Here is a 25,402-nt window from a genome sequence, read left to right on the forward strand (position 1 = left end):
TGTTTGTTACCCGAATTTACCTACTGCGTTCCTGGCGAGGCTCAGGGATGGCTGAAGCCACTGGCAGGGCACCATGGCTCAGCCAGGGCCCTTTGGGCTGAGGAAGTGGAGCTGCCTGTCGTTGTGTCAGGCAGAAGCAAGACGGGGAATAAGGGGCTTCTGGAGCATGCTGTAAATAGGACAGACCCATAGACCCTTTAGCTGTGTTCCCTGGGAGAGGCAGCAGCTTCCCTGCTGCCCCCTGATGGGAGTGGAAAAAGTAAAACTTGTCCTGTTAAACAAGAAGTGGAAGAATTACTTCTCATTGCTCATGAACTGTGAAGAGGGGTATGCTGCTGGGCCAGCATCCTCCCACAGCTGCTGTGCAGGGGGCTAGCAACAATTTAGTTCAGCGGGATCACTGTCATGTTGGGCTTCAGTTTTCAAAGGGGATGTCTTCCATCAAGAAGAGTGATAGGTGCCTTTTGGGTCCCTTCCCATTCAGCTTCTGAGAAGTATCTTTGTGTTAAAGCAGGTTTCTGACCTCATTTCTCAAAGGAGTTTTAAATGGTAAGAAATAGGAGCACTAATTAGTGCCTCATTAAGTACTTGTAGTGAAGTATGATAATTTTCTTGAAAGGATAATGTGTTAGATGAATAAAAATACTCTCCATTAAAAAATGAATACAAAGTCATTTTAAACTACAAAGATTATTGTACAATTCTGAAAATTTAATGTGATTAAAGCAAAGTATATTTAATAAATTAAAAAGACCCTGTTAGGCTGTTTAACTTGTTGGTCTCTAATTAATTATTCTCATATCTGGTGCTTCAGGACTTCAACCTTACCTGCAGGGACAGGAAGTAATTTTTTCGCCCACTTCATGTTTTGGCTTGTAATTATTAGGTTTGTGTTGTGGGTGTGGTGATTTTATTTTTATTTTCTCTGTAATTTTCTTTCTTTTTTTTTCTCAGAGTTTGGTCACTGTGAAAGATCAGACCCTAGACAGAGTAGAGTGGTGATCAGAAATGGTATGGAAATTTCCTTTCTGGCTTTGATTAATGGCACCTACTCAGTTTCTGTTTTCTAGATTTGGAGCTGAGAAGTGTTGTATTAAAGGATATTTCCTCCTGTCGCTTTTTTCTGTAACATGTTACGATCGTTGTGTGCTAGGATCATATAAACTTCCTTTAGTTCCTTCATAGGACTTTGCACAACTTAAATTAATTTTTTCCACACATAGTTAGCCCCTTCAGTTAGTTTTGAATTAGGCATTTTCTTAACTCTCAACTGAGCTGCTTCACATTCAGCTACTTAACAAGAATTTCTCTATATGTTGCAGAAAAGAAAGTAAATGGTTGGAGCTGGAGACATAACCCAGATACATGGGTTTGCCATAGTCACTGATGAAGTTTGTGTGTTTATTTAGGAAAGATATAACCCACAATAAGAAAGTTCAGTTGAAAATGGAGTAGATGCCAGATTTACAGCAGGTTACTTAAGAAAGTTTGAGGTTTGTGGCATTAGGAACGAAGACATTTCCTTGCAGTGTCATCAGAAACATTGCAAGTGTTGCATCCCATCGTTTGGCACCTTGTTCCCGTGGTAGAAATATCTATAGGGCAGATATCTGGTACCCAGAGACTTGTTCTTCATAGCAGGTCTGGAATATATATTCAGAGAATGCTAGCAGTCAGTTCTCAAGGTTTATTAGTTAACTTTTTTTTATGGTTTAGGTACCTGAGATCCATATGACCTTTTGAAAATATTATTAGAAGTTGTCCAACAGGCTGAAATCTGGGAATTTGGGTACCATGCCATGCTTTCAGGTGCCTTCTGAATACTCAGGCTGTTTGATGATTATGACTGCTGATTTTCTTCCATAACAAGATATATCTTTAAGTATTCTCCAGGTCTAAGCACTAGATGCCTTTTTATCTAGTATTCTTTCAGTTTTGCTGCTCTTGCTCTATTGCAGCTTTTCCAAACTTAGGTGATTGGGATGATAGCTACTGCCTTGCAGTGGTAGCAGCCTTGATTTCTGTTGCATCTAAAGGTGATTTTCTCAGCAGAGCCATTACAGGCACAGTGCCCTGAACAGCCGTCTCATGAAGGCAGTGTATGTGCGAGAAAGATTTTTTTTTTTGGTATTTGGGACACTTGCAGAGTCTGCAATAGCTGGTTAATTGGCTGTTGAAGGTTTTGAGGCATCTGTCCTTTTGCTTGAAAAGATGGTGGTGGCCAGGGCTTCTTGGTGGTGTATGAAAATAGCTGCAGTACATAGCTCAAGAGTTCAAGGAGCCTATCATCTGTGTGGAGCAGTGCTCCTGTACATTTATGTGAGCTCTGTTGTTATTATATGAAGTTCCTCCCAGGATGAATGGTCTGCGGTCCCATGATGTTCCAATGCATGATTGTTAGTCTTTTCTGCTCTTAAATGAGACCAAAGCTACCCACTGACTTACCTTGAAAATCCCGTTAGTGCAAATGATCTTATTTTCAAAACCACCTTCTAAGGTTACAAGTCTAATGTAAGCACCCAACCTGCTGTGGGTGTACTTGCACTAGAGCTGCTGTAATGACAACCCCAGGTGTAACCATGTAGATGTGCCTGTGCTAAATCCATTTTGCACAGCTCCCAGTGTGCTACTTACATTCCCTTGTTGTTTGTGCATGTTTTCCCACCTCTCGCAGAGGACACAATCAGGCTACTGTATTTTATTATTTATTTTAATTGTGACATTGCAGCTATAACTCTAAAAATTGCAAGGGCATAACAAAGAGCAGATCTGACCCATGCTGCTGTTAACTTCTTCTTAGCATTTCCCTGGAATTCTAGCTGACATTGTCCCTTAACACGAATAAGTGTTATTTGCAAGGAGCTCTGTTCAAGGTAGCAAATTATTGTGGCAATGTGTGAGACTAACTGTACCAGAGAATAAAGAGCAGTGCAGCATTTATGATGATAAAATAATTTCAGGTCATGTCTTTTCTTTCTTTGTGTAGTTTTTCTTTTATTACTGGTGCTGAAATGGCTCTTGCAGCGCAAGTGAGAAAACCAGACTGAACCTCCTGTTTTTTTGTTGGGCTCCCAGCTGGAAACCCCTCCCTCGATTTTCCATTGATAAAAGTGTCACAAAGGGAATCTAGAGCAGAGGAACAGGCGGAAATAGAACAATATGAAGTTTTGGACTTGAATCACAAGAAGAGTTAACTAATGTAGATACAGTACTGGATAAGCTGCTGCTCCTTTCATGAACAGGTTCATTTAAGTGTGGTCTTTGCATTCGTGACTGCCCTCAAAGCCATGTAACAAATCAGCTATTTATTGTCTTTACTGCAGAGGCTCTTTAAAAGGATATTGCAGAGCATTTTCCTCTCTTCCTTTCTATGGACCACTTCATCTAACCTTCAAGAATTCAGAGTCGCAACAGGGGCCAAAAAACCTCCCGTACAAGAATGCTTTTATTGTTAATTTATAAAATACGTCTTTCACTAATAAAATAAAGGTGTGACATTTATAGAGCTCTGATAAGGAACACAGCAGTAGAAAAGGCCCATGTCTCCTACTGTTCAAATTAAGGGCAGCTGATTTTAGTGAGAGAAGAAGCAGGCTGGCTAGATGCACAGGTTGACACACGCATCCAGGTGTTCCCATAATGCTTGAAAAACTTCCAAGAATATTTTGCAAGTATTGAGAAGTAACTTCATAGAGGACTTCTTTCAGTTAAGTTACTGAGGTTACTTCATGCTCCTTCAGAGTGTTTGGAGGGGGAAAATGACTTGGGTTTAGTTCCATTAGGTGGTTATGGTTATGCTTTTTCTAGACTTTCCTAGTATTTTATGACTAAAACAACAGCTTCTCTATTGCTGCTGTGCTTGACCTCTGTGTCAGGGTGGAGGAGCTGACTGATGCTTGGCAAAGTGTCTGTGTGATCAACCTCTGGCCAACCAGTGTAGGCGAGTGTCTGCATACAGTGGTGTTGAGGAAGGGGCTTAGAAGCACCTGTGCATGACAACTGGTACATCCGTCATCATGCTGGGTGTTGGAGGGAATACGATGGTCTGTGACCCAGAAAGCCTGAGCAAGGCAGTGATCTGCTTTCTGTAGCTGCAGTAGGAGCAGCAGATGCTCAGCTTCCTAGATCAGTTCACAGCATCCTGCTTGTTTCAGACTTTTTAGACCTCTTAAGCTTTACTATGAAACACCATGGTTGTCCTCTTGGTGTACCTTCCCATGCAAAAGACTAAGTGCTACTCTTCTCTTTGCCTCCTGTTCTCCTTCTCTGACTTTTTCCTCTTTCCCTTTTCCTGTCTTTCTTAAATTTGCCAAAATGCCACAGCGCCACACGCTGAAGTCTGTTTCCTAGTTCTTACAGCTTATTGGGATGGGGTAACAAGAATGCACACAACTATCAGAAGTATGGGATGATAGTATAGCATGAATCTGTTAAGTGTGATATAGTTGGCCTGTCTGTTATTGCAAAGGTATAAAGGAAAATATGCAAAATAGTAAGTGATCAAGAAGGAAGACTGGAAGTAGTGTTTGGATTTAATGGACATTTTCAATCTCTTCATCTGACCCTATAAAAAAATTGAGCTATTGTATTTTGTGCTGTTTTTTCTCATTGATTTTTTATAGGGCCATCCTTCCTTTAAAAAAAAAAAAAAATAAGGAAATGCAAGAGGAAGAAGTACTTCTAGCTGAAAATGAGTAAGAGTAAACCGTAGCGTGCTACCTTAATAATACTGTTAAACAGTTGCTTTCCAATGAAACAGACTGAAACCTAGGAGGACTAACTGATTGCTTGAAATGCTACAATTTGTCTAGCATTTTGAGTGTGCAGGAGTTTTTTCTTCTTGTCACCACAGGGAAATAAGAGTCGGTAAATCTGGTTTCTAATTGCTGCCACTCTGCCCAACATGCTATTTCCATGCAGGGGAATGGATTTTTCATGCCTATACCTTATTTCATCATAATGAAAATGCATGAGAGGCAAAATGTGTCCTTGCCTAAGATATGTACTCCATGTATGAGTAAATGTGGCAACACAGGCTATTTATTTTGATCACTGTTTTGTGTAATATGCCGTAACCACATGCAAATACCACATACAGCAGAGGAAAATGCTAAAAGCCAATTCTTACTAGTTACTAAATGAGATACTTGTTGGTGAATGATTACAAATAAAGCTACCCCGCATTGTCCTTAAGAGACTCAGATTTGGAAAAGGCATGTTATCTGTATTAGTGGGCAGAACATCCACTGAATCAGTGTTTTGGTTTAAGAAAAGGTTGCCAGACATCAAGGGAAGGGGAAGCTGTATTGCTTTTTGGTATTGGTGCCAGAGAAGCAGAATAAGGTAACAGAGGAAAGGGGTAACATTCTGAAGGTGGATTTTTTGTTTTCTTTTTTAATGTTACATTAAAAAAGTAGAACATTCATCAGAAATTACAGCAATTTAGTTGAGCGTTAACACTTTGGACAATCGTAACACTAATAGGATGGAAGCAGCATAAGCAGTAGCTACAATTATAGCTGCAGTTACTGGGAGAAATCCATGTTCTGTTACTTGAATGCAGCATTCACTGTCTGCCTGAAAGGCAGCAGTATCTTAAACAGGCAAGGGAGGAAAGTTGTCCTCTTTATTTTATTATCGATATGCATTTTTTGAGAGCTTATGTGCATGATTCATTGAAGAGGTCAAATTCAGTCCTTCCCTTGCACCAATAGCAGTTTAAAGTCTTTAAAAAGGAGAGTAAGTATGCATTAAAAATGTATATATGTAAAAAATTAAAGCACTAGTATGAGAGCAAAATGAAACTGCTGAGTTTGTATTCCTTGTAGCCCACTAAAACTTACAGGTCATGCACAAATTATTCAAAGGGTAATTTCACTTACATTTGTCATTACGTCTCATAGTATTGTGAGCTCTTATTTGCTTCCTTTCAGTGATGTGCCAACAAACAGATTACTTTTCTTTGTAGATGTGATTGAATTTTATTCATTAGAGAGATCACAACACAGGAGTATTTGTTCCTTTAAAGCACTGGCATTTACGCTGTTCATAAGAAATGTGTTTATGCTTTGGATAGAGATCACTTGGTGCCGGTGTTAGTCAAATTAGGGCTGAAGTCATGGAAATTTTGACTTTTCACTCACTTCATGAATCCTGGCAATTTAGTATGTATGGTGGGCACCTCACTGCAGTTTCCAAATGTAAGCAGATGGTGTGCTCAGGAACACCAGGACATAAAAAGGTATTATTAATACTGGTCTTGTCTCCTGTATCTTATAAATGAAGGAGGCAGGTGTATGGCTGATACAAAATGGTATATTCCCATCAAGTAAAGTTACACCAAGAGAGGCAGAATGGGAACCTGTTCTCCTGGCCACTACTTTTAAAGAAAATGCTGGAAACAGCTTCTGTAGTTGTCTCTGTATGTGTGTTTCTTCTGTTCTCTTATACTGTCTCTGTAACAAAAGGTGTTCTCCAGTCATTGTTTTTTTTCCAGGTGACCAAACACTTTCCAGCAGGTATCACCCTCTTCCCTTTCTCCAAATGCTTGTTATTTCCATTTTTCCCATTTTCCAATTTTGACTACAAGTATTGCTTCTCCCATCCCTGCATCTCCAGTTATAGTAGTGGGATAGGATGTCTTTACTCCTCTCCTTTCCTGCATTTCACCCCTCGGGATTCGCACATCCTTAGGAACTGCTTGAGCTCAAGGTCAGGTTACGTGTTCATCCACATGATGCAAAAAGTCCCACAGAATAGTATGGCTCTGTGAGTTGACAAGTGTTAGTTATATTTCTGTAGTGCAGAGTGAGGGAAGAAGTTGGTGCAGCTTGTGCTAGGGTTTGCTGTGTGACTAGATAGATGCTTTGGAAATCCTGCTGTTTGGGCCTGCAGCATATTTCTCTCTGGACTTCCCAAGTGGGTAACATTGCACCAGATTGGTTTAGCTGTTCCCATTCAAAATGAGAAATTTGTGTTGCTTAATTTTCAATGAGGATGTAATGTGATAGTAAAATTGTTCTGTAAAGGGTCATACACTGTTTTACTGTCAGTTTGTGAGGCTGAGACAGAAGGAAATATCAAAAACACTCAATGCTCATTATTTATTAATTGAGTTCTGGCAGAGCCTTGCTGCATTCTGGCTTTTTTGTTTGTTTCTTTGTTTACAAACAAAAAAGAAAGCACAGTTCACAAAAAAAGAAAAGGGAAATTTGTGAAGGAAGATTTCTGACAAGGAAGAGATGGCATTTGGGAGTGTTTGAGGGGAGGTGCCTTGGAATAAAGAGAGGGCAACTGGGCTTCGCAGTGTCACCCTCTCTCAGTGCTGCTCCTAAAAGAGAAGAATACTTTAGAGAATAGCAGACCATGAACCTTAGATACAGGCATGGTGGGTTACCAGAAAGTATTTATCCTGTAAGTTCTGTGGTGGGGATATTTTAAGTGCTTGTTCTTTGCTGTTCCTATGGGTATACTTTTTTAAAAAAGTTGTAAGTGCTGCATCTCTGCTTTTGTATCCCTTCCTTGTTTCTCTATATATTCAGATAAAGAACAGTACTCTGAAGTAATTTAATCTTTCTTTACTAACTGTGGTTTCTTGATTTAAAAAGTCCCAAAGCTGCTCAGAGCTCAATCTTTTGTTCTGCAGTGAGTCCTGTGAGGACAGACCCTTTCATAGATGCTGTGGCCTGTACTGGAGTTCTCTTGAAGCCTGAGTTGTGAAGTTTATGCTGATGAAAGGTCTGAAGACTTTAGCTACTGGTTACCCCCCCCCCCCCCCGCCATGGGATTTAAAATCAAGCAAATATAGGTGGTTGGTTTTTTTTTCCCCAGGAATAGCTCTAAACACATCTCTGATCAGCATAACCCTTTTGCCAAATTTTCAGGCTTGCTCCAGAGTCTGAAGCCATTTTAATATTTCAAAAAATTATTAACAGCAGCAGCAGCAGAAGTAAATATAACACAGTCAAAGCTGCATATTTTATTTGCTTATTTTCTGTCTCTGAGATGGGTGTATTTTATTTTTTTTTTTTCTGAAACTTTCTCACAGAAGATCAGTCTGAGGCAGATGTTGGCATGGAAGATTCTAATTAAAATATTTGCCAGAGTTGTAAAGAGCTAAGCCTAAGGCTTTTGAGGAAGAGTGTCGAATAGTCTTAAGTGTCATGGTTCCTATGAGAATCATTTTGTTTGGGCTGCTGTTCTAAAGGTGTTATCTTCAGGTAGAAGCGCCTTCAGTGCCATAGACCCTGTCCTCAAGACAACCGTTTCTCTGCCTTTTACTTTCCTCTGCTGCTGTTCTGTGGAGTGGTAAAAAAAAAAGAATAAAAATTGATCAAGGACATCATTCTTTTCAGGTCGCTTAAATGCACATTGTTTCAGCACTCCTTTCCCTGTCTGCTTCTTCAGCTTCACAAAATGTTTCTTTCCTCCCTTTGGATTAGAGGTGGAACCTAAAAGGTGAAACATGCACTGAGGCCCTTTGGACTTCGTCATCCTGAAACAGGTTGCTCCATCCCTGGCAGAGTTCAAGGAAAGGTTGTGCAGAGCCTTGGGTTACACGGTCTAGTGTGAGGTGCCCCGGCCGTGGCAGGGGTCTTGGAAGTAGATGACCTTAAGGTCCTTTCCAACCCAAACTCTTTTATGATTCTGTTCTCTGGCCCTGTCCTCATCAGTTGAGGCCCAGGGTTTCTTCAGCATAGTCCTTTCTCAAAAAATCCAGGAAGTTCTTTTCATCTGGTGAAACTCCTGCTGCTTTGCTCTGCTTTTGGAAGCAGCGATACCCAACAGGGGTCTGTTTGCAGTTGCTCTTGCTCAGCTGGGTGGCTGTGGTGGCTCTTCTTGGACCATGTCAAAGGCACTGAGCCTCCTGTTTTCCGGGTTGTGGGTCAAGGTTCTGTTGTCTCCAGCCTGGTTCCTACTTCTGGGTAAAACTGGTGTGCTTAGCTCTCACCACTGGATTTCCATGGGGAGGCAGCTCTGGCATGGGTGTAAGGAAGAAAGGCAGTACATTCCAGTCAGGCCTTGTGGTTGGGGAACCAGGATCTGCGAGGTGCCACGGAGTGCGCCCATGTTTGGACACCACCTTGTTGATTTTGGCAGCATAACCAGTTGGGATGCAGAAAGCGTTTGAGCATCTGGGTTTCCTGAAGAGAACAAGCAGGGCTTCAGTTTCAGGCTCTGGCTTAAGGCATGTCTAGGAAATTGGTCAGGGCAAGGCTATCAAAACTACTTGCAGACACGAAAGATCCCAGCTTTCCCTGACTGTGAACTGGCTCCCTGAAGCACTGCTGAAAATCCCCCTCATTGTTCCTCCCTGCTCAAATCTTCCCCTGTTGAAGCTGGGTGTAGTATTTGTATACCTCGCTGGTTGTTCAGGCTAAATTAATATTTGTAGAGCACACTGTGTGCTCTGTATTGAAAGGACTACATGGAACTGCCACTGCTTCTAGGCAGTTACATCCTATTCTTGAATGTTGTACGTGTACTTAACCAGGACAGACAAGACTCATTGCATTTGTTTGGAAAAACCCTGTTGGTCCCCTCGTATAGAATCATAGTATATGTGTGAATGCATTTTTTTGCATAGGTGCTATGTTTATAGTAAAGCAGAAAATCCCTTCAGTTGAAGTAGTCCTGTTTCAAAGGTTGGGGTTTGTGCTTGTTTGCCATTTGTTATTCTGGTTGCCATTGCATTGCATGCTGGGGAGGGTGAATATATGTAGTTTTCTTACGGTCTTTCCCTGCTTATAGAAACCTTCAAGTGCATGCATAAATCTTCTAGCAGTACTTTTTCTTCAGCTGAGAACATAAATAGAGCAGATAATTGTCTGGTAAAGCTGATTGGTATTCCTTAAATCTTGATCTCATCCCTTGCTTATTCACACATCATCTGCACAGAAGATATTTCTGCTGTCTTCTGAACTCTGTTTCACAGACAGAGTGACAGTTCACATACATAGAACAGTCCAGCGAGATGTTAAAAAAATAATGATTTTGTAAACCTTTGAAAAAACAAATTAGGATATTACATGAAATTGGGTGGGGGGGGGGAATAAATCTGAAAAAAAAAATAATTCAAGCTAGTAAACATTTTTCTGGTCATAGATTATCAAAATTTTCCTGAAGCATGTGAAAAAGGGTGATTTCTCTAAATGTCCAGGTCGCAGAGCATCTGCTGGAGGTGACAGCATGAGGAAAAATAAAACCAGCCACAGCATTGGTTCTGTTGCATGGTTAGCATTGTGGCCCACGAGAGCAGAGCAGCACAGTCTCCTGCAGGAAAACCTGGCGCTTGTAGCTCTTAAAAGCCAGGGTTCTGCTTGTTGAATCACGCTGCCGTAAATCCTGAACAGCTCCATTGAAACAGAGGGAATTACTCCAGATTTATGCTAGTTTTGATGAAAAGAGGCTTTCCGCTGAATGTCTGGGCAGCCACTCACCAGGTGGAAGGGAAAGAAGTGACTCAGCATTCAGCAGTTGTTGCTGATCGCTGGCTTTTGCAAAGTGCAGAGTCACAGATTTCCCTTTTCGTTTTTTTCTTCTTCTTCTTCCTGCCCCCCTCCTTTTTTCCCTGGGTGAGTGGCTGCTTTGTGCACCCTGTAGAAAAGAGGACATAATTTCTGATGCAAGAGGGATGCAGAGGGGAACAGACCAGCCCGAGTCCGTGTTGTTAGCAAGGAACTTGTGGAGGGGCAGACCACCCTTGCTAGGAGCAATCAGTGCTTTGTTTCAGAGGTTTCAATATTGACTGCTGCTTCTTGCCCACAGGAGATGAATATTTGTAAGAAGGATTTAGCTGCATAGCTGGCCTTGTATTTCTGTCTGCACAGTAATGACCCAGCTAAGGCCAGTGACAGCAGAGCTTCCCATGAGTGCACAGAAGGGAGTAAAGCGTGTAGCAGAGCAGGGTGAGATGCGGCTGGATGACCCCTGAGCAGCTTCTTGCTTCCCCCCAGATTTGCTGCCACCCTTCTCTGCTTCCCCAGCAAGCTCACCTTCTCTGAGCTAGCAGCAGTGGCCTTTATCTGCACCCAAAACAAAGCAAACAAAGTGGGCAGAAAAGCCCCATCGCTAGGTTCTAGGGCCGTTTGCTGGTTGAGTAGATACTGAGGTTTATTTTGGACTACCCGGCAAGGGGACTCCAAGTTTAGAAATGGTGTTAAGTTATTGCAATGAAAAGTGGGATTTAAAAACTCTAAATGGGGAAGACAATAGCTTACTGTACATCTTTGAAAAACATGGGCTGATGAACTGAAGCTCCCTGAATGTTTCAGCCCATCTGTCTTGTTAGTTTCTGTGTCTTAATCACGGATTTCATGAAGTGTCTAATTTTCCTTTTTTAGCTTTCTGTCTTCCTCTTGTACAAAAGTTAAGGCAGGGAAATCATCTGAGCTGGATTTACTTTTGCATCCAAGAGAAAAGCAGACTATAAAAAGAATTGAGTGGTGTGTGTGTGCTGGTAAACCAAGTTTGTCTGCTTTAGGTTTGAGGGGCAAGATTTTCCCACCCTCACTCCTGATGCTGTGGTGGTTATCAGGAGAGGTGGGGAGCTCAAGTATAGGTGCATACCTTGTAACTGACAGCTTTAATTGTTTTAATTGTCTGGCTCTGATCTATGGCTGTCCAAACTGCATGGACTGGCTCTGCTGAAGTCACCAGCAAAATTCCCTTGCTGTCGCTCCCACTGCTGCCACTGTTCCTGGCAGCTGTTGAGATATATTGGCAAGTCCCTGCTCCCTCTTGCACCTCAGGAAGTCTGCAGTGACTCTTTTGAACTGCAGAATTACTATCTATTCATATCTGTGGGGGGAAAATCACAAATCAACCAACACAAACATTCCCCACAAAGTCAGAGCATTTTTAATGACCCCTCTGGGGGGATGTGCATCTCCAGGTTCTTCTGTGTGAATCCATCATGTGGAGCCCACTCAGTTTCTAGCAACAGTGGAATTTTTTGCCACCCCCCACCAGCACAGATAAGGCCATGTATATTTGCAGTGTGTACTATGCAGAAGACACTGATTGACATTAATTAGGAGTGGGTGGTGTGGAAGTGTAAAAATAAAATTCCTTTCTGTCAGGTTTACTATTAGAAGTGAAGTACACGGGTGTGACACTGAGTGCGTGTGAGTGTGCACGTGTGTGTGGAGTGGAGGGTGTCAGCATTTATAACAATAGTGGGAGTGAAGCACTACAGGCTTAAATGCCTATAAAAGTCTAGGATTGCAACCTTTTTCTTGCGAGCTGCTCACTGAAATGTGCTTCAAATTGTTTCTTTTCAGTTCCAAGTTCAAAATGTGGTGCTAAAAAACATAGAGTGCTGCAGATTGCAACTTACGTCAGTTTAACTGCCCCTGCCTGCTTTGTGCTGTTACAGTGACCATTTTGAGAAGTGATCAGGAAGGGACAGTGTTTTTGGTCTGTTTTAGTAGGAGCAGCATTCTGAAATTAAATGAATCGCCATTTAGCAAGCTGGTATTGCTCTGGTTGATGATATTAATTCCTTCTCTGTGTGAATACTGAGAATAAGAAGCAATAAATGGATTCCACTGCGTTAATGATTCGTGAAGTGTGTTGTCAGATGTGGCTGGCCTTCTCTTATGAAATAAATGGACAATCATCCGTGCCACTTTAAAAGCATATTCTTTGGATCTTAACTGCATTATGGTATCTGAGCTCTAGGACTATTGCTTATGAAATTTCTTCAGTATCTGTTTTATGTGTGTGATACTGCCAGACGGTTATCTGTGAAGCTTTTTAATAGCTGTCTGTCTATCATCTGCTCTACCTGACTGTTTACAGTTGTTCTTTATGCAAGAAAGTACTTCTCAGCCTAATTCACTGGTCCCTGAACTGAGTGACACTGACTGAAGACGTCTTCCCTCTCTTGAGGCCTTTCCATGCCAAACTGCAAGTTTGTGTTTAATTTTCACTGATTATAGCTAAAGGACAAATCTCGTTTAACACTTAGGAAATTATGTGTTCCCTAATTTGTTCTTATTTTAAATGAGCTCTTGTTAAGTGAACCCCTTTTTATTATTGCCCAGTGGTTTGATGGAAATGAGTTGCTAGTGTCTTCATTTTCTAGCAGAATCTCTCTCTGTTGACAAACTGAACATTTGCTGGTGTAGAGGGTGGGAGTGACACCTCAGCTCTCCTCTCCAAGCCTGCAAGGTGCTGGTAGTACATGCTACAGGCACTGTGAGCTGTGGCTGCTCGTGCTGTGCCTGTGATCGAGATACAGAACTGTTACTTAGGCCTTCTGGTTAAGTAACATTTTCTAGTACATTATTTAAAGTAGATTTAGTGTACTAGATTTTAAGTTAAGGGATAGTCCTCCTTCTATAAGGAAAATGCCAAATCTGACACACTGGTTTGCACTGGATTCACTAACATTGATGGTGTTGCTTTAGCATTGTGGTATGTCAGAACTGGCTCAAAAAAAAACAAACAACAAAACCGCAACCTAATCCTCCAAAAAGTCCTGTCTTGCTGATGCTGATCCTTCCCCTTACAGATTTTGGATGATGTGTCATGTGTTGCTGAGAAGGAGCATGTGGCTTCAGCTATGAGAGGTTGCTGACCATGGGAACATGGAGCTAAGGGTAGTGCTAGCAGCTATTTTCCAGCCAGCTTTGGCGTTAAGTGTATGGAGTACATGTGATAAAGCATTCCCTATACTGCATCACGGAGACAGGAATTCAGATGTTTCTCCAAATGTGTATTAAAGGCCCCTCTTAATTAGCGTAACTGTGTGTGGTTTGTGATGGGGTGTGTAGGCTTGTAAGCAAGACACTCGCTATGCTGTACTTGGGTGAGCCATTGACACGCGTGGTCTGCAACAGCTCCATTGATGTGGATGGGGGAAATGTTTGAATTAACTGCAGAAGTGTAAAAAGCAATTCACAGGTACGCAGACACTGAGGTTTCCCTGCATAGGGCAAGACACAGTTAATTCAGTTAAGGAAACCACAAGGAAGTTGATTTCTGGGTTTTGGTTTTGTTGTATTTGTTAGTATAGTGGTTTGCTTGCGCTTGAAAGGGTTAAGCAGAGACGGGTTCATGGTTGAAGCTGCAGCAATGTGCACAGAATGCATGGCACATCTGGTGTCAAAGAAGTTACTTATAATCACATACGTGTAGATAAAAATATGCTGAGTTTTAAGCAGTGGGTTTTTATTCTGGCTGTAGTTGCAATGGTACTACCAGTTAATCACAATTGAGTTTCTTGCTGTAAACCTCAATTCAGTGAATTAAGCAAAGACAATGTGAACTGTGAAGAGAAAAGAAAGAAGAAAAAAATGGGGGTGGGGGATAGTGGTGTCTTGGTTTAGACTCAGCTGGTAACTCAGCAGCATGCAGCCATTTGCTCACCCCTCCCCTTCCCCCTTCTGGGCAGGATGGGGAGGAGAATCGAAAGAATGCAATTCCTATGGGTTGAGATAAGAACAGTCCAATAACTAAAAGTAAAATATAGTGCTAATAGAAAGAATACCAATAATAATAACAATAGTAACAGGAAAGAAGAGAATCAAAGAATCATAGAATAGTTAGGGTTGGAAAGGACCTCAAGATCATCCAGCTCCAACCCCCCTGCCTTGGACAGGGACACCTCACACTAAACCATGTCACCCAAGGCTCTGTCCAACGTGGGCTTGAACACTGCCAGGAATGGAGCATTCACAGCTTCCCTGGGCAACTCATTCCAGTGCCTCACCACCCTAACAGTAAAGAATTTCTTCTTTATATCCAATCTAAATTTCCCCTGTTTAAGTTTTAACCCATTATCCCTTGTCCTATCACTACAGTCCCTAATGAAGAGTCCCTCCCCAGCATCCTTGCAGGCCCCCTTCAGATACTGGAAGGCTGCTATGAGGTCTCCACACAGCCTTCTCTTCTCCAGGCTGAACAGCCCCAACTTTCTCAGCCTGTCTTCATACAGGAGGTGCTCCAGTCCCCTGATCATCCTCGTGGCCTCCTCTGGACTTGTTCCAACAGTTCCATGTCTTTCTTATGTTGAGGACACCAGAACTGTACACAGTACTCCAAATGAGGTCTCAGGAGAGCAGAGTAAAGGGGCAGGATCACCTCCTTCGACCTGCTGGTCATGCTCCTTTTGATGCAGCCCAGGATGCGGTCAGCTTTCTGGGCTGTGAGTGCACACTGCCAGCTTATGTTAAAGCTCGGAAAACACAAGTGATGCACAATACAGTTGCTCACCATTCGCCAGCCGATACCCAGCCTGACCCAAGCAGTGATTTGCCCTTCTGGGTAACTTCCCCCAGTTTCTGCACTGGGCATAACGTGCTGTGGTATGGAATACCCCTTTGGCTGCTTTGGGTCAGGTATCCTGTCTCTGCTTCCTCCCGGCTTCTTGTGACCATCCTCACTGGCAGAGCATTAGAGACTGAAAAGTCCTTGATCAGAGTAAGCACTACTTTGCAACAACTAAAACATCGGTGTGTTACCAGCATTGTTCTCAAGCCAAAACACAGTACTGCACCAACTACTGGGAAGAAAAGTACAGGACTTGTCCTGGTTACAGCTGAAACCAGGACAAATTAAAAGACCATGTTTGAAGTCATCCTCAGACTGTTTCTGTGTGTAAGGCCCTGTCAAGTAGTGTTCTTGGGAGAGTTATTTAGGACTTAAAATGTTCAATGCACATTCAGTGTCTTCTAGAATGAGATCTCTAGTGACTGAAGAATCTTGTGACCTTTGGGATTGTATTTCTGTAGCTATGGGTAGTGTTCCTTCTTGGTGACTTTAACCACTGAAATCAAACCTACCAGTATAGTGCAGGGGTTTCCCACCAGTAATATATAACATGCAAAACCTAGGTCTTGATCTTCATACACATGGAGGCCACTTTACGCTCTTGGGGCAAGTAAAAAGGTCTTGAACCAGGTATAAATGGTCTTATTGCCTTCTTGCCCTTTTCACACTGATTAATATATTAGGCTCTCCAAACATGAAATACACAAGTAAGATGTGGGTGGGAAAACACTGTGTAGATACATATCCTACAAAGATTGGGTAGCTATTTGTAAGCTTGATTTAATTAGTTGGGCTGACATATGCAATCCGTTCAGCTTTGTGGGGGCTGGACAGTTTGTGGGCAAGCAGGAGGGAAATCCTTCAAGAGATGTGTCACTGTAGAACATTCTCATACTAAGGTTTGTGGGGGAAAAAGGAAAGTACAATAAGAAAATGTTCTCGTGATCATCCATGCCATGAACATCTTTTAAAACCAGAGTCTGTTTCATTTGGTTCTTCAGTTGTCACTGCTTTTCAGTTCCCTGTTATAAAACAGAGCATTAAATTATTTTTAACACAATGTATAGGGACAGGGCTTGAAATAGTTTTTAATCAGTTGGACCAAGTCGTGGCTGCATTGGAAGATGCTTTCCTGTCAGTGTTTATAGAAGAAAATAGTGGAAAATAGTGTTTGCACAGTTCAAATGCTTTTCATGTCAGCTCTGATCACATTTGTTTGCAGCCTAAGAAAACAGAACATCAGTTTTCGTCTCAAAACTATTTTAACAAAACTTTTAAAATACTCATTGAATGTATTTCAGAAACATGGTAGTATTGAAAATGTTACTGTAACTACAGCTATAAAGTTAGAACAGCGCTGCTGTTATTTTTGGAGTGTGTCTAAACCAGTGATTTTTCAAGTGGAAAGGTTGGCAGAATTTTATTGTCATGTTAAATTCGAAGTTACTTGCTTCCTTCTTCCATCCCATCCAGTTATAGTTATCTATTCAGTAAAGAGCAGAATGCAGCAATGCAGGATTTGCTTTACAGGGACCACATAGGGAATCTACTTGCAGCAAGTCAGTGAGTACGTGAGCATCTTGGGTCTCCTTGTGTCTGTCTCCATGGTGCTCCCCTCGGGTGAGGAAGCTGTAGTGCCTCCCCTGCTCAGATGGCTGAATCAAGCTTGGAGGTGGGCTTGTGCAGTGGCCCGAAGAGCAGCATGTCAGGGAGTTGAGTTGGTGTCTCCCAAGTGCCACCCTGGGGCTGTCAGCGTGGCATCATTCTTTCTCTGTTCTGCAGTTTGACGACCTGGGATGGGTTTAATACTGAGTGATGGTCATAAATGTGCTGTTCAGTGCCATTGACTTGCATCTGTAAAATTCCTTCTGTTGTGAAAGGATGCTGTGGGGCTGCTGACATAAGTTGTCTGGGAAGCTTTCTTTGCTGAGAGTGTTAAAAGTGGCAATAATGTTTCCCCTTTGCTGGGTGTTTTTTTGCTATGAGCATCAGTAATGCTTTGGTGGGTGTGTTGCTTTTTTCAGAGCTGTGCTTTTCATTTTTCACTTGCACTTAAATAGTAAACCAATGTTTTGTAACACCAGCATTTTCAAATCCTGTGATCACTGAAGTTGCCAAATGATTATTTACTGGGAGTAGAGGTTCTTCATTGTATAATCTTTGTGCTAAATCAGAAGGAATAGTGCTTCAGGATTTTTTTTTTAATAGAAAAAAATGATAATAACTTGGTATTCCATGGCTCACATAAATTGTTGAAAGTCAAAAGACCATTTGCTTCGAGGCTGTGCATAGTGATCTCATTTGTTATGTGGTCTGCCCAGGCTACTCTCAAGACGTGTAGGATTTCCTCCTCTGTAATGTTTCTGCATCACTGTAATAGATTTGAATACTACATAGATATTTGGCCATCTGGTTCTCTTAATTCCACTGAATTTACCAGAAGAAAAAGTAATGTATTATGCCTTTCTAAATATAGTTCTTTTTCCATGATTGAAAATTGAATATTCTGTAGTTCTCCTTTGTTGCAATTTGCATATTCTTAGGAAAAGTAAACTCTAGTATTGTGGGATTTTTTTTTTTTATTTTTTCATATTATTTTGGGATCCAGATGTTCTCCAACTCTACAAACCAAGGAAAGGTATTAGTAGCCTCTTTTCTTCTCCAGATTCTAGTAAAACCAAAGATCTTAAAATGCCTTAGAAGGAAAGGAAAGGAAAGGCAGTGTGAAAAGAAAGCTAGCCTGCTGGGAGGAATAATTTAAAACAGAAATCTGAGGCACTTCCGGGATAAATCCCAAACCTAATAAAACTCCTTGTGATTGGGGTTTCATCTTGAAATTGGATTTCTTGTTTGGAGCCCTCCACTGGCACAGTGTTTTGTGAGAGGGTTCGGCATGTGTTTCAGGATTAGTATGAGTGGTTTCAGTTGCTGCATCAGAGTTGCTGGACGCGTGCTTGAAGTGGTTCAGATCTCACTGTGTAGATGTACCACGACTTCAGTGAGTGAATATGAATGCAACGACCTCCTCAGTGCCACTAGGAAGACAAGTGGTATTCCTAACAGTGAGAAGAAGAGGGACCAGCACTTCATGTGATGACAGTTTCTGTTTGCCAGCCAAGTAAATGTGTCAGGAGGTCACCGATGAGTATCTATGGCAACCGGGGGACTGAGAATGGCTCTGCTGGGCCAGTGTTGCATGTTGGGCAGGACCCCAGGCAATGAACTGTGATATGACCTGATTAGGACTAAGCTACTAACTGAAATTGATAGTATTTATCAGCCACAGTCTTTAAAAATCAGTGGAAAGCAGGAAAAAAAAGGACCAAGGAGGTTTGTCTGATATCTTTCCAATTAAAAAAAACCAAGCAGTTCAGTACACGTTAAAGTGTGGTAAGCCTGATCGCTGGAGAGAAGAAAGATATTTCTCATTTCTGCTAGGAATGGTTTTACTCTGTGTTGTCTCATTTTTTCTTTAAATTTATTTTCTTAAAGAAGTCAGACTTGTCAGCATTGTTACAAACCAAGCCCAGGCTTGCCATTGGGCCACTCATAAATTTTGTAAGTGACATTTCTTTTGCAGACATTAAAAAGGAAAAGAAAAAAAAAAAAAGAAAAAGCACCAAGTCTTTCAAACCTTTGATGAAAGAGCCAGAGGCTTCAATACTGTTGAAATCCAGTCTGTGGGGTGGGTTAACTGAATTCCCAGTGTAACACTATTAAAGCAACTGTCGTAGATAATAAATGGTGATAAGTTGTATGACTCACTTGAGGGGTCATTATTTTTGTTTGGCCTGAAAGCCGATGCTGTTTGCTGGGCTGTAGCAAGGAAGATGTCAGCCTGTGTCACATGTGCCATCTAAGTGGCATAGCAGAAGAGTGAGGGCAAGTTTCCTTGGTGACCGCTCGGGTACAGGCTGGGGAGAGGACATGAATTGCCAACTATTTCTTTGGCCTGTAACACACATTATTAAAATCTACTATGAAAGTGTGCTGCATGTTACTTTCCCTTCACCACCTTTCATTTTGTACTGCAATGTGGAAGCCTAAAAAGTAGTACTGCAGTGTGTACATCAGGGGTCAAAGAGTTACGGCTTTACACTGTGTTATTGATGGGATTAATAATCTCCTGGATGCATCACAGTTTGCTTTATATTAATGGACACACACATAAATAACATGGTAAAAGTCATTGCACATAAATACTGTGATAAAAATCTGCAGTTCATCTGGGTGTCCTTCTTCCCAGGGGCCGGCTGCAGTCTTTACAACCTGAAGTTTTGTATCTGACGCACTTGTTACTGCTGAGATGCTCATCATCTGTAGCATGACCCAATGCTCTGATCCTTAGTTTGCTCAAAGCCAACCTCACACCCCCTCCCTGGTGAGCATTGCATGTTCCTCTCAGACCCTCATATTGATTTTTCATGTTCCTGTGTTCTGTTGGGTCACCACAAGCTCAGCAGTGTGCTGGCTGCTCCAGGGACATCAGTTTCAACCACAGGGGAGCCAAGACAGGTATGCTATGTTGCTTTTGACGTGCATCCTCCGCACAGACATGGAGCAACAAGAATAGACATCTAGGTCTTCTGTATCTGTGCTGAGCAGAATGTTACCACAGAGCACTGTCATTCAGCAGGAATAAAGGTATATAAAAGTTGAAAAGATTGGCAGGATCACAAAACCGTTGTCTCTTTCAAACCTCTGCAAAAGTAAATGCTTGGTAAGTCTACAACTGGTTCAGTAAGGATGTACAGCTCAAGTTGTAAATTTCTCTTTTGAGATAAAATCTGGTTATTGTTTAATGAAATAGAAAGTCAAGGCTATAAATTGCAAACAGTGCAATGTTTATTGTCCACAAGATTGTGTGGCTTTTTTTGGTTTATTTTCTGTCTTCTCGCATCAGTATATAAAAGTTTACTGTGCTAAGTCCGAATGACAGAGAACATGGTTTGTTCTGGCACAAGGAGGACAGCCAGGCAGTGTGTCCCCAGGTTCAGAAGGCCTGGAGGGGCTGCTGCAAAATGTTGCTGGAAAATTACTTCATAAATCCTTTCCCAAGTGCCTGGATCCCAAAAAGCTTTTCTGTGCTACTGAATTTACTGTGCTAAGGGTGTGTGTGCTGGGACAGTGCATTCTAGCTGAGCAGGAGCAGGAACAGAGTGCTTGTCCGTGAACTGTAAAATGACCATGTCCATACAGTCAAGTCCAACTTGCTTTATAACCCTGTCATGACATTGTTGTATTATGATATGATACTTGCTGTCTGTAGTGGGGGCAGGAGCTGAAGCAGAACCTTGCTGAAAAAAGTATCCCATCTGGGATATGATGAGTTTGAAATAATTTCTGACTGGTGGTTATAGTGCTGTTTTCATCCATACTTCTTGGTTTTAGGGGATACCTGTGACCTGAAGGCTAGTATGATCAGTTGCTTTCATTCTCTGTGGTTGGGAATACAAAGACAATACATGGATACGGTCTGTTCACCAGGATTCGGTGCAGAGGATCCACCCGTAGTAATGGGATGCAGTTCTTTAGAGATTAAGTGTTTTAGCGGATGGGATGGGTGAAAACCATGCAGTGTCACCAAACCCATCTCCTGCCAAATTGGACAAAAATGTTTGAAGAAATAGCCTAGTTTTTTTCATATCTAAGCACTTGATTTGAAATATTAATGAAAATAGAAGTGGATTATCTCTCTCTTAAATGCATTGAACCACTGGAAATGTTTTTAAACAGGCAAACTACAAATTCTAAAATACATATAGCTAATTTACCACAAACAAGGCATGCTTGTTTCTTCACTCATTTGCTTCAGAGACACTGTTAAGTTTGTTTTCTGTAACACATGCAGACGTTACATAGAGAACAGTAGAAAGTTGAGGACTAACAGCAGTGATGGCAGAAACACAAGCTTAGCTTCTTATTAGATAAAAAAGGGTTTTGCTTACAAATTCCAAAGTTGCTATAGTTTGCTATATAGTTGCTATATACTTGCTATCTACTTTGCCCAACCTCATTTTAAGACATTTGTTCTGCTCAAAGATGCAAAGAATTATTTTCTTTATTCCCCAGAGCACTTTGTTGGTTTAGATAATAACCCTTTTTTTTTTTTTTCCTGTAATTTTTGTTCAGCACATGAGATTAAACAGTTTCAGATCGAGGGCTGGCCCTCTTTAATTGGAGTTTCAGGAAGCAGAAAAAGGGAGTGCTAACAGCATACCTTCAAATAAATCATGATTAATTGCATTGTAGAAATGCTCTGACTTTATTTGAATGTGCTTAACAAGCCTTTACTGACTACCACCAGTTTCTGCTGTTTGATAACTAAAACTGAGAGTACCTATAAATACCTATTTGAATATACTCCTGGTCCTACTTTTGCTGCTAGAAAGCACAAGCAGTAGTTCTGCTGCAGGCTGCTGTTGGCAGTGAGGAAGAGCTGTCGGTGAGAGCAGACTGGATCCTGAAACTGGACATCTTGTGTGTACAGCTTGGGTACAGCTCCTCTTCCTCAGCAACAGCAAGCATCGAAGTCTGTTTTTTGAAAGAGGACTCTGCTTTTCTCACCTTCATTTCCCTGCTTAGTGCCCTTTCCCTTGCTGTTTCTTAAAAAAAAAAAAAAAAAAAAAAAAAGGCCCCTACCCATTGCACAAAAGGCTTTCACACACAGTGTAATTGGCCAGATTTGAGTTTTTCATTGCTGTTAGAGAAGCCTGCATGATAAGACATTTCTGTGCTGTTGAATGTATTTGTAGTATTTCCGTCTGTGCACTGTCACACTTGGGACTTTGGGGGCCTGGCTATTTTGTAAGGCAAATTCTTTCTTGCTCACTGCTGCTAGTACGCGGTTCTGCTTTCTCCAGGGTTGTTCTCTCCAGAAGTCACTCTTGCCATATCAGGAAGTGGAAGATGCTCATTTTGAAGGGGGGCAGGTGGAGGAGTGAAGGATGAAAAGAGTAATTTTTGTGCTGTAAGCTGCTGTCGCTGAAGTAATGCCACACACTTGCTGTATCGGCCATCAGTTAATCTGTTGTACCACTTTGCTGTTCATCATCTTCATCAATGTGTTCAGCAACGGTGGTGAAGGTTAACCTGGGAGAGGAGATTGCAATTCATTGAGATGCACTAGGGAGAAACCCTCATTAAAAAGTGGCAGTCAGAGGGGCCCCAGCCTGAATAGAAAACACATCCCCAGAAGGCAGTTCCTCTGGCTTTGGTGTGATGAGTACTGCCTTTCTTTAACGGAGGTCTGTGGTAAAGTCAGAAAGGATAACTGTCTTCTATAGCTTTGTGTTACTTCACAACTAAGGAAGGAGAAAAGCTTTCCTCTTGAAAGCCTGATGTAGCCAAGACCCGAGAAGCTCTGGATTCTCTGTTAGTGGTATTGTTGCTGCTAACTTGCAGTCTCATCTGGGGGCATTGCACTGAATTGCTATGTGTTTCTTTTCCTCTTTTTCTTACGATGGGGTTTAAATCCCCTCCTTTTGTATATGGGAAGGCTTCTTGCAGGAGTCAACTGAGTGGCATTTTCCACGCTCCATTCTGAGCAACGCAGCCTGAAGATCTCCTAATTTTATGCTGATGATGCCTTCTTTCTGAAATTATATAATGGCAAGGTGCTGTGATCCGAGTGCTTAGCTGGACAAGAAGGAGTGTCAAGCCATCTGTCCTGAGAATTGATTCCAGTTAGCTTTTATGAATTTGATGTGTTCTTTTGATGATTTTTTTTTTTTCATGTCCTGCCTTCTAAAGGAAGTAAAGGCAGAAGCAATGCTTTAATCTGTTATCAGCTCCATAGGTTCCTGTTAGGGCTTTTTTGAGTTTTTGGTGTTAGAAAAAAAGAAAAAAGAAAGAAAGAAACCAGGGCCTGTTACTAAAAACAGATTATCAGCAAGGAGAATGATCAGCAGGATGTTAACCAGTGTCTGGAAGAGAAATTGAAAAGCCATGTATCATGTGAAGGAGCTACAGGTTGAGAGTTGGGTCAGGAAGATACAGGAGATGGGAGGTAAACTATCAGTAAAGTGCATACAGGATAGCTGAAAATAGCTAGGAAAGGATAGGAAAAAGTGAAAGCGGAGAGACTGGAAAGTAACCGAAGGTGCTGGCAGTGGATCTGAGGAGCAGGAGGCTCCTTAGTTGTATATAATACTTTAGTAGTGTAAAAGGCTGGAGTTTATTATTCTTGGTGGTCTCATAAGAGCTCAGGCTTTTATATATCTTACCTCTCTGGAAAAAGAGTGGCTGCAGAGTGAAGCGGTCTGCCACAGCAGACATAAACCAGTTGTTGTAGAGGTCTTGTCTTGTGTCCCTCTTACGCAGTCAAGGGAGTTGAAAAGCAATGGGATGTACGCAATTCCTGTCCTAACCTTTGTCCCACCCCATCCTTTTGAGTTTTCTTAACCTTAGCTAGCTAATGCTCCAGTGGCAAAATACAAATCCTATCATCCTTGCTGCTAGGAAAAGTGTGGTGGTATTTTTAAGTGTGTTTTAAAGGAATCCAGTGGTGAGGTGCTTCATGGTGGAGGTTTAATTTTTAAGTATGGTTGTTTAGCTTTGCAGTTTATTCCTCCTCCTCAGTTGTGCTTATGCAGATTGTCTTTCAGATAATGCAGAAGAAATAATGTCCAGTTCTTTCACTCTTTACTTCTTTTTTCTTAAATTAACAAACTGGCTTACTAGAAACACATTTTGAGAAGAAAAGGTTATTTTTCTTGGAATTTTCATGATATCTGACACTAAGGGATCTCATTAGTAATTAAGAAATAACTTTACTTTTCATAACCATACTGTACTTCTTTTCGTGTCATGCATATATCTTCCAGTCTTTCTCATCTAGCAACTTCCCATGAAATTCAGCTTAATTTAATACTAGTTGCAAGTTTTTGCATTGTTATTCTAATCTTAGTTCTTTCGAAAAGAAAGGCAAATTACAGAAAAAACCCTTGTGAGGTATGAACTCCTCGATGATGATATCAATTTGCTTTTCACAGTTAGGCACAATAAATTACTTTTCATTGCAGGTGAAATTTGCTGCACTGACATATTTCCTCCTCCACAGAACACAGTTGGGTTCTGAGACAGGGATAAAGAAATAGCAGTCATGAAACTGAAGCAGCATTTAACTTTTTATTTAACTTCATATTTATCTGCTTGATAAGCTACATGATAAGCTGGATGGATGAATTATTTTCCTGTTGTATTTTAATTTCCTGTTACCCGTGAGGAATTTGCACTTAACTTTGCAGGGAGCATAACATTATAGTACAAAAAACCCAGAGCCCAGAATCCTACAAGTCTTGCTTTTTCAAAATTCTTCATGTGAAAATAATAAAAGCGCAGCTCTTCTGCATAGGAAATGAGGAAAGAAATCTCTTTGAGTCAAGTACACTTTTGACAAAGCAGATTTTATTTTTTTTATGGCCTGATTCAGTATTAGATTATTGAAGTCTCATTCCATCTTAATTTCATCAATCAGTGGAATTATTTCAGCACAGACCTGGCACAGGGGATGGCAGAGTTAGCCTATCTTGTGTGTAATTATTCTCTAGTCTGCATGGGTAAAAAGCACCTTCTGGAGGCCAGCAGCACTGCTCTGTTAAATCTGCTGCAGATGTGATCTGAGGCATTGAACACTGAACTTTAGGTACTTTAAACAAAACTTTGAAAGTAATTTTTTGTTGTTGTGAGCACACCAAGGATTTATTACGAGAAAATGGGAGTAATACCCTTGCCCTGTAAAGAGCCCCAGAGGCAAAACTTGACTTGCTATTTACTCCAAAGGCAACGAGTTTGTCTGCTCTTGGTGAGAGTTATACAGGGGTGAGCCCTACCAGAGAAACACAGTTATTAACTCCCTTGCCCTAACCTGTGATATAACCCTCTTAGAATCATAGAAGCATAGAATAATTAGGGTTGGAAAGGACCTTAAAATCATCAACTTGCAAACCCCCTACCGTGGGCAGGGACACCTCACACTAAACCATGCCACCCAAGGCTCTGTCCAACCTGGCCTTGAACACCACCAGGGATGGAGCATTCACAACTTCCTTGGGCAGCCTATTCCAGTGCCTCACCACTTTTACGGTGAAAAACTTCCTTCTTATATCCAATCTAAATTTCCCCT

General features: G+C 41.4%; 1 protein-coding gene across 9 annotated transcripts in view; it reads left to right on the forward strand.

Annotated features, from left to right (window-relative positions):
• Positions 1 to 25,402, forward strand: part of ATXN1 (ataxin 1) — a 226,535-nt gene that overhangs the window by 77,242 nt on the left and 123,891 nt on the right. The window contains exon 5 of one of the 9 annotated variants that reach the window (XM_061449524.1): positions 12,282 to 13,604. The exons of the other annotated variants lie outside the window; for them this stretch is intronic. The gene's annotated coding sequence lies outside the window, so the exon portion shown is untranslated. The remainder of the gene's footprint in view (positions 1 to 12,281; positions 13,605 to 25,402) is intronic. 9 annotated transcript variants of the gene reach the window in all.

Source organism: Pezoporus flaviventris, unplaced genomic scaffold (genome assembly GCF_033815535.1).
Source record: "Pezoporus flaviventris isolate CSIRO_AGI_PZ_B2104156 unplaced genomic scaffold, CSIRO_AGI_Pfla_v1 ptg000007l, whole genome shotgun sequence".
NCBI lineage: Eukaryota > Metazoa > Chordata > Aves > Psittaciformes > Psittacidae > Pezoporus > Pezoporus flaviventris.